Source organism: Calonectris borealis, chromosome W (genome assembly GCF_964195595.1).
Source record: "Calonectris borealis chromosome W, bCalBor7.hap1.2, whole genome shotgun sequence".
NCBI lineage: Eukaryota > Metazoa > Chordata > Aves > Procellariiformes > Procellariidae > Calonectris > Calonectris borealis.
The window spans coordinates 24,782,442-24,791,516 of record NC_134351.1 but is presented as its reverse complement, the minus strand read 5'-3'; positions in this window follow the sequence as shown (position 1 = coordinate 24,791,516).

Genomic DNA, 9,075 nt, shown 5'->3' with positions numbered 1-9,075 from the left:
GCCATTCTCCCCGGCTGCGGTGTAGAGCACATTCTTCACATCTTGTCCTGCCCGGACTGGCCCAAGGGCTACTGCATGAACTATCTCCTGTTTAATTTGGTCAAAGGCTTGTCGCTGCTCAGGGCCCCATCTGAAGTCGTTCTTCTTCCTGGTCACTTGATAGAGAGGGCTTACAATCAGGCTGTAATCTGGAATATGCATTCTCCAAAAACCCACAACGCCTAAGAAAGCTTGTGTTTCCTTTTTGCTAGTTGGTGGGGACATGGCTGTTATTTTGTTGATCACATCCGTTGGGATCTGACGACGTCCATCTTGCCATTTTATTCCTAAAAACTGGATCTCTTGTGCAGGTCCCTTGACCTTACTTTGTTTTATGGCAAAACCCGATTTCAGAAGGATTTGAATTATTTTCTCCCCTTTCTCAAAAACTTCTTCTGCTGTGTTGCCCCATACGATGATGTCATCAATGTACTGCAGGTGTTCTGGAGCCTCACCCTGTTCCAGTGCAGTCTGGATCAGTCCATGGCAAATGGTAGGGCTGTGTTTCCACCCCTGGGGCAGTCGGTTCCAGGTGTACTGGACGCCCCTCCAAGTGAAAGCAAACTGTGGCCTGCACTCTGCCGCCAAAGGGATTGAGAAGAAGGCATTAGCAATGTCAATTGTGGCGTACCACTTGGCTGTCTTTGACTCCAGTTCGTATTGAAGTTCTAGCATGTCTGGCACGGCAGCACTCAGTGGCGGCGTGACTTCGTTCAGGCCACGGTAGTCTACTGTTAGTCTCCACTCTCCATTGGACTTTCGCACTGGCCATATGGGACTGTTAAAGGGTGAGTGAGTCTTGCTGATCACTCCTTGGCTCTCCAGCCGACGAATCAGCTCATGGATGGGGATCAGAGAGTCTCGGTTGGTGCGATATTGCCGCCGGTGCACTGTTGTGGTAGCGACTGGTACTTGTTCTTCAACCCTCAGCAACCCCACAACAGAAGGGTCCTCCGAGAGACCAGGCAAGGTGGACAGCTGTTTAATTTCCTCCATCTCCAGGGCAGCTATACCAAAAGCCCACCGGTACCCTTTTGGGTCCTTGAAATACCCTCTCCTGAGGTAGTCTATGCCAAGGATGCACGGAGCCTCTGGGCCAGTCACAATGGGGTGCTTCTGCCACTCGTTCCCGGTTAGGCTCACTTCGGCCTCCAATACAGTTAACTCTTGGGATCCCCCTGTCACTCCAGAAATACAAATGGGTTCTGCCCCTTTATAGTTTGATGGCATCAGAGTACACTGTGCACCGGTGTCTACTAGAGCCTTATACTCCTGTGGGTCTGATGTGCCAGGCCATCGAATCCACACAGTCCAGTAAACCCGGTTGTCCCTTTCCTCCACCTGGCTGGAGGCAGGGCCCCTCTAGTTCTGGTCATAGTATCCATCTCTCACTTCTTGCAAACGTCAGTCAAGAATTTCTTCATTGCAATTACAATCCAAAGTAAGATCAGCCCTTCTACTCTGTCTGGGGAACTGTTCACTGGAAACTGGACCGTCGTGAGACAGGTTTTTCCTGACAACTGGAGCAGCATTTTTCCTGGGAGAACCCCCTTCTGCGATTGTTTTTCCGTGCAACTCACGTACACGTGCCTCTAGGACGAAGGTAGGTTTTCCATCCCACTGCCTCATGTCCTCTCCGTGGTCACGCAGGTAAAACCACAGGGTGCCCCGTGGTGTGTACTTTCTATATCCTCTCTCTTGAGGAGAAAAACGCTGACTCCTAATGGCTGAGATACTGGTCCGTACAGGTAGAGAATAGGACATATCCTCTTTGAGTTGCTGGACCTCCCGGGACAGTTTCTCCACAGCCGAGACAAGGGAGGAGGAGGTAGTTTCTTCAAAATCCCGAAGTCTGCTAACCACCTCATCCACCATTGGTGCTTCTTCCTCTTTCCAGCACAGTACTGCCAACGAACTGGCATACGATGCTGGTGCGCTCCGTACCAACTTCTGCCACATGGGTCGGGTGCACTGGACGTCATCTGGATCTTTGGGTTTTCGGCCGTCGTCCAGGTCACTATAAACGACCTCCAGCACGCCTAGTTCTCTCAGGTACTGGATACCTCTCTCCATAGTGGTCCATTTGCCTAGGCGATATATAACATCTTCCTTGAAGGGATACCTTTCCTTTACGCCTGACAGCAGTCGCCTCCAGAGGCTGAGGACCTGTGTCCCTTTTCCAATTGCTTTGTCAATACCCGCTTCCCTAGCAAGGGATCCCAGCTGTTTGGCTTCCTTCCCCTCTAATTCCAGGCTACTGGCCCCATTATCCCAGCATCGGAGCAGCCAGGTAACAATATGCTCGCCTGGACGACGGCTGAAATCTTTCATCATATCTCGCAGCTCACTCAGGGATAGGGATCGGGTGGTTTCCGTCTCGTTTATGAGTTCTTCCTCTTCCTCCTCCTCTCCTCGTGATGTCCCTGCTCTTTCATCATCCCTTTCTAAACGACCTGATCTCCGCTTCCAAGATTTCCTCTTCTGTACAGGGGCAACGGATACCAGCGACGGTTGGTCCTCTGGTTCAGCTGTAGTGCCTATTGCTGGGGTTTGGGTAGCTGCAGTGCTTGTCATGGGGGTTGGAGTAATTGTAGTGCCTGTTGCCGGAGCTTGAGTGGCTGCAGTGCTTGTCGCAGGGGTTGGAGAAGCTACGGTGACTGTTGCCGGGGTTTGAGTAGCCACAGGGGTTGTCATGGGGGTTGGAGTAGCCGCAGTGCCTGTCGTGGGGTTTTGAGGAGCCACCGTGTCTGTAGCCACCCCCAAGACTCGCCGCTCCGCCCGCCCCGATGAGGCACCGCTGCTTGCCCTCCCTCTTTTCTTGTTCCTGAGGGTTGATCTCTGGACAGTATTCCTGAATAGTTGTTTAACCCTAAACAAGGCCTGAACCACATTCAGGAGACATAGCAATATGAACATGCTTTTTTGAACATCCCAAGGATATTCAAAATTCTCAGGGAATATTGTGGACATCTTTGTGAAGAGGATAGAAGAAAAAGGAGTTTCTGACGATATGGAAGGGAAGATGAACAAGTGGGAGAGAGTGTCCCATCCCGTCTCCCCCTTAAATTCATTCTCCGAGGAGAAGCAAGTGCAATTACCAATAATTTCTAAGAGGTGGTTCCCGAGGTACAGAAATGACGGCAGTGCCGAATACAGATACCAGATTAGACTTACGACCAAAGATTTTATCACCTCATAAACCAGCAACAAAATGATAATCTTGGCCCAGTTCCGAATAATGATAAACAGCACAAACGGGAACATATACTGCAAGCAAGGTATTACATGACCCAACATTGAGAGCCAGCCCCACACCTTTGACAGCCAATACATCAACATTGTGACCAATCAATATAATGGATGCTTATAACAATTTTGCCTTAACACACTTTGGTCAGATCTATCGTTATCTCAACCCTTCGAGCCCCACGTTGGGCGCCAAAAAGGACTGTCGTGGTTTAACCTGGCAGGCAGCCAAATACCACGCAGCCGCTCACTCACTCCCCCCGCCCCCCCAGTGGGACGGGGAGAGAATCGGAAGGGTAAGAGTGAGAAAAACTCATGGGTTGAGATAAAGACAGTTTAATAGAACAGAAAAGGGAGAATAATGATAATAAATAATGATAGAATATACAAAATGAGTGATGCACAATGCAATTGCTCACCACCCGCGCTGACCGATAACCAAGTAGCGATCGGCACTTCCTGGATCATGCCTACCGTTCATATACTGAGCATGACGTCACATGGTATGGAATACCCCATTGGCCAGCTGGGCTGGCTGTCCTGATTATGTTCCCTCTCATCTTGTGTACCTAGCTCAGTCAGTAGGCACGGGAGCTGTCCTTGGACTAGGAGGGCACTTAGCAACAACTGAAAACATCAGTGTGTTATCAACATTCTCCTCATACTAAATCCAAAACACAGCACTAGGAAGAAATTTAACCCTATCCCAGCCGAAACCAGGACATATGGCTACATAATAAACTGATTAAATAAATCCCACATATGGAAGACGTATTTTTCAAGCCAAAAGTTACAAATTACTACCACAACAATTGAAGAATCTTTAACTGAGAACAGAAAATATGTTGAAATATCATTTCCCGATACTCACATATATTGCTTTTAATATTCTGGTTTTTGCTGTGATCTTTATGAAGACAGGCATGAACAAACTCTTCCTAGAGTCACAATTGTATTCCAGAAATGTCCTATTATAAATACATCCTTCCACAATCCAAATAGATATATAATTTATTTTTTCTTGTTGTTTATAAATGATTTGCAAATATGATGACTTCCATTGTTGTGTATGAAGAGAAAGTGCCAGTAAGAATTCCATTGCTCTTCTTAATCCAACCAGATGCAGGATACTTATATTTATCAACAATCCTACCAATTAGAGCTACTGCTGATTGTATTCTTGAGTAAAAATGAATCCAGCCTAATCAATTAAGAACAACAAGAATGCTTCATAAATATTAACTAACTATCATGGACTTCCAAAACAGGCCATCTTTCACAAAATAACAAAACTAAAATATTATCATTTATTTGATAGAATCATAGAAAAGTGTAGATTGGAAAAGACCTCTGGAGATTATCTGGTCCAACCCTCTGTTGAAAGAACAGCCTTAGATTAGGTTATCCAGGGCCCTGTCAAGTCAAATTTGAATATTGCTAGCAAGGGAAATTCCACTTCTCTGGGAAGCCAATTCCTCTGTTTAATTGTTCTCACAATGAAGAATTTTATCTCACCCAGATGGAATTTTCCTGAAGTAACTTGTGTCCACTGCCTCTTGTCCTGCCACTGTACATCTTTGTGAAGAGCGTTTCCATTTTCTCAGGCACTGGAAGACAGATTAGATTCCCCCCCCTCCCAGTCACCAATCCTCTAATCACTTTGGTGGTCCTCCGCTGGCTTAATAAGTGCTGAGTAGAGTGGAATAAGCACATGCCTTGATCTGCTGGCTGTACTCTTTCTGATGCTGTCCAGGAACATGTTTGCCGCCTTTACTGCCAGGGTATACTGCTGGCTCATGTTCAGCTTGCTGTCCCCTAGGACTTCCAGATCCTTTTCAGCACAGCTACAGCCCAGCCAGTCAGTCCCTAGCCTGTTCTGCTGATTAAGATTATTCCATCCCAGGTGCAGGATTTTACATTTATCTTTGTTAAACCTCTTGTTGGCTCAATCTTCCATCCTGTCACAGTCTCTCTGACATGTGGCTCTTCCTTCCCACATACCTTCCTCTCCTTCCACTTTGATGACATCTGCAAACTGTATGAGGGTTCAATCCTGTCATCAGATTATTTATGAAGATACTGACTAGTACCAGATCCCAGCACTGACTGACCCTCAAGGAACTCCACTTGTGACTGACTGCCAGTTTGACTTTGAGCCATTAATCACCATCCTTTGATCTTGGCAGTTTAGCCACTTTTCATGGTCTGTATGTCCAGACCATATCTTACCGACTTGTCAAGAGGGATGCTGGGGGACACCATGTCAAATGCCTTGTAGGCGTTTGACAAGGTAGATGGCACCCATAGCTCTTCTCTCTTCCACTGAGCAAGTTGTTTCATCATTACAGGCAATCAGGTTAGTCAAGCCCGATTTGCCCTTGATTAATACTCACAAGATACAAATTGGATGGGTGGTCTGCGAGATGGGTAGGAAATTGGCTAAAAGGCTGCACTCAGAGGGTGGTGATCAATGGTTTTTACTCAGGCTAGCAGCCTGTCACAAGTGGGGTCCCCAAAGGATCGATACTGGGCCCCATGCTGTTCAACATCTTCATAAATGATCTGGACAATGAGATTGAAAGCACCCTCATCAAGTTTGCTGATGACACCAAACTGGATGGTGAGGTAGATATGTGTCCTGGTTCCGGCTGGGACAGAGTTAACTTTCTTCCCAGTAGCTGGGGGGTGCTGTGTTTTGTGTTTGGTATGACAGGAACGTTGATGGCCCATTGATGTTTTGGTTGTTGCTGAGTGGTGCTTGCACTGGGGACTTCTCGACTTCCCATGCTCTGCCAGGTGCAGGGGAAGATGGCAGGGGGAGTATAGCCAGGGTGGCTGACCCAGCTGGCCAACGGGGTATTCCATAACATGTGGCATCATGCTCAGCATATAATTAGGGGGCGTGGTCTGCGAAGGGGGGCTCTCACGGCTCGAGACAGGCGGGGAATCAGTCTGCGAGGGGTGAGCAGTTGCATTGTGCGTTGCCTGCTTTGTATATTCTGTTATTGTTGTTGATATCATTGTTATTCTTACTGTTCTACTTAGTTTTATTTCAATTATTAAACTGTTTTTATCTCAACCCGGGAGTTTTCCTACTTGTACCCTCCCGATTCTCTCCCCCATCCTATCGTAGGGTAGGGGGGTGAGTGAGCAGCTGTGTGGTAATTAGTTGCTGGCTAGGGTTAAACCACGACAGTCCTTTTTGGTGCCCAACGTGGGGCACGAAGGATGAGATAACAACAGATTAATTAGATCATATTAAGGAACTTATATCTGTTAACAGTTGCCGGTCACAATATTGATTCATCTGTTCTCGATATTAATTTATCTGATCTGCACCATGCTCTTGTTTTTGCTGTACATGTTAAAGATTGGTGTTGGGTTTTGTAGTCTGCTGTGCTCTGCAGTGATTAATGATGTTTTGCCTGGGAGATTTGTTATTAAAACACTGGCAGTGGGTGTTACCTGGTATTTGGGTTTTGTACTGAAGCCGTTACTGTACTTTGGGTACCACCTCATGGAGACCATTAGCAATTATACCTCTTCCTCTGAGAGGTTTTTTATGGAGGAAATAGAGAATGGCACCCTCACTACCTTCCTCTATGATGTCATCTCCTTCATTACAATAACTTGCCAGTACCTTGAACATCCCTGGGTAGTTAAGATACATCTATTGGTACTCCTTGGGAATATTGTTGTGGTTTTGTCTAAGGTTAATAAGCAATTTAAGAATATCATCCAGAGATCTGCCCCAAGGCTGGATAGTTATGAGTGGCAGGGTGAGTGGGATAGCATGGGCAAATGCCTAGGACGGTGGGCACCGCCAGTGTTTTGGAACTTCACCCCTAAACAAGCGTAGAATCCTGAAAAATTAGTAGAATATCTGGAAAAAGTATGCTGTCACCCTGGCAATTCTAGGGAGACACAAATCACTGCCATGTGCTGGGGCCTGGCCCATGCCTACCGAGCCCTGTTTAACACCACTCAGAACCCTCGAGGGGAAGAAAAGGTCTCGGGATCTGATGACAAAACAAGAGTCCCTGTGGCTACCCCACCCCCCACGGCAGGCATTGCAACTACCCCAACCCCCACGGCAGGCACTGAATCTACTCCAACCCCTGCAACAGAGAACCAACCCATGCCAGTATCAGTCGCCCCTATACACAAGAAAATCAGCTCGTTTAGTAAGGGATGAAGATGAACCAGGGCCATCACGAGAACAGGAGGAGGAAGAGGCAGAACCCATAAATGAGATGGTAACCACCCGATCCCTATCTCTGGGTGAGCTGCGATATATGCGAAAAGACTTCACCCGTCGTCCAGGCGAACACATTGTCACCTGGCTGCTCCGATGCTGGGATAATGGGGCCAGTAGCCTGGAATTAGAGGGTAGGGAAGCCAAGCAGCTGAGATCCCTTTCTAGGGAAGGGGGCATTGACAAAGCGATTGAAAAAGGGGCACAAGTCCTCAGCCTCTGGAGGCGACTCCTGTCACGCATGAAGGAAAGGTATCCCTTTATAAGTATGTTAATGACAAAAGGAGAGCCAAGGAGAATCTCCATCCTCTATTGGATGCGGGGGGGAACGTTGCCACCAAGGACGAGGAAAAGGCTGAGGTACTCAACGCCTTCTTTGCCTCAGTCTTTAGTAGTCAGAGTGGTTATCCTCAGGGTACTCAGCCCCCTGAGCTGGAAGACAAGGACTACGAGCAGGATAAACCCCCCATGATTCAAGAGGATGAAGTTAATGACCTGCTATGCCACCTGAACGTTCACAAGTCTATGGGGCCGGATGGGATCCACCCGAGGGTACTGAGGGAGCTGGCGGAGGAGCTTGCCGAGCCGCTCTCCATCATTTACCAGCAGTCCTGGTTAACTGGGGAGGTCCCGGATGACTGGAGGCTCGCCAATGTGACGCCCATCTACAAGAAGGGCCGGAGGGAGGATCCGGGGAACTACAGACCGGTCAGCCTGACCTCGGTGCCGGGGAAGATCATGGAGCGGTTGGTTTTGAGGGTGCTCACGAGCCATGTCCGGGACAACCAGGGGATCAGACCCAGCCAGCACGGGTTCATGGAAGGCAGGTCCTGCTTGACCAACCTGATCTCCTTCTATGACCAGGTGACCCGCCTAGTGGACGAGGGAAAGGCAGTGGATGTGGTCTACCTGGACTTCAGTAAGGCCTTTGACACTGTCTCCCACAGCATTCTCCTAGAGAAGCTGGCGGCTCACGGCCTAGACAGGTACACTCTTCGCTGGGTAAAAAACTGGCTGGACGGCCGAGCCCAGAGAGTTGTGGTCAACGGAGTTAAATCCAGTTGGCGGCCGGTCACGAGCGGTGTTCCCCAGGGCTCAGTACTGGGGCCGGTCCTGTTCAATATCTTCATCAATGATCTGGACGAGGGGATCGAGTGCTCCCTCAGTAAGTTTGCAGATGACACCAAGTTGGGCGGGAGTGTTGATCTGCTCGAGGGTAGGAAGGCTCTGCAGAGGGACCTGGACAGGCTGGATCGATGGGCCGAGGCCAATTGTATGAGGTTCAACAAGGCCAAGTGCCGGGTCCTGCACTTCGGCCACAACAACCCCAGGCAACGCTACAGGCTTGGGGAAGAGTGGCTGGAAAGCTGCCCAGAGGAAAAGGACCTGGGGGTGCTGATTGACAGCCGGCTGAACATGAGCCGGCAGTGTGCCCAGGTGGCCAAGAAGGCCAACGGCATCCTGGCCTGTATCAGAAATAGTGTGGCCAGCAGGAGTAGGGAGGTGATCGTGCCCCTGTACTCGGCACTGGTGAG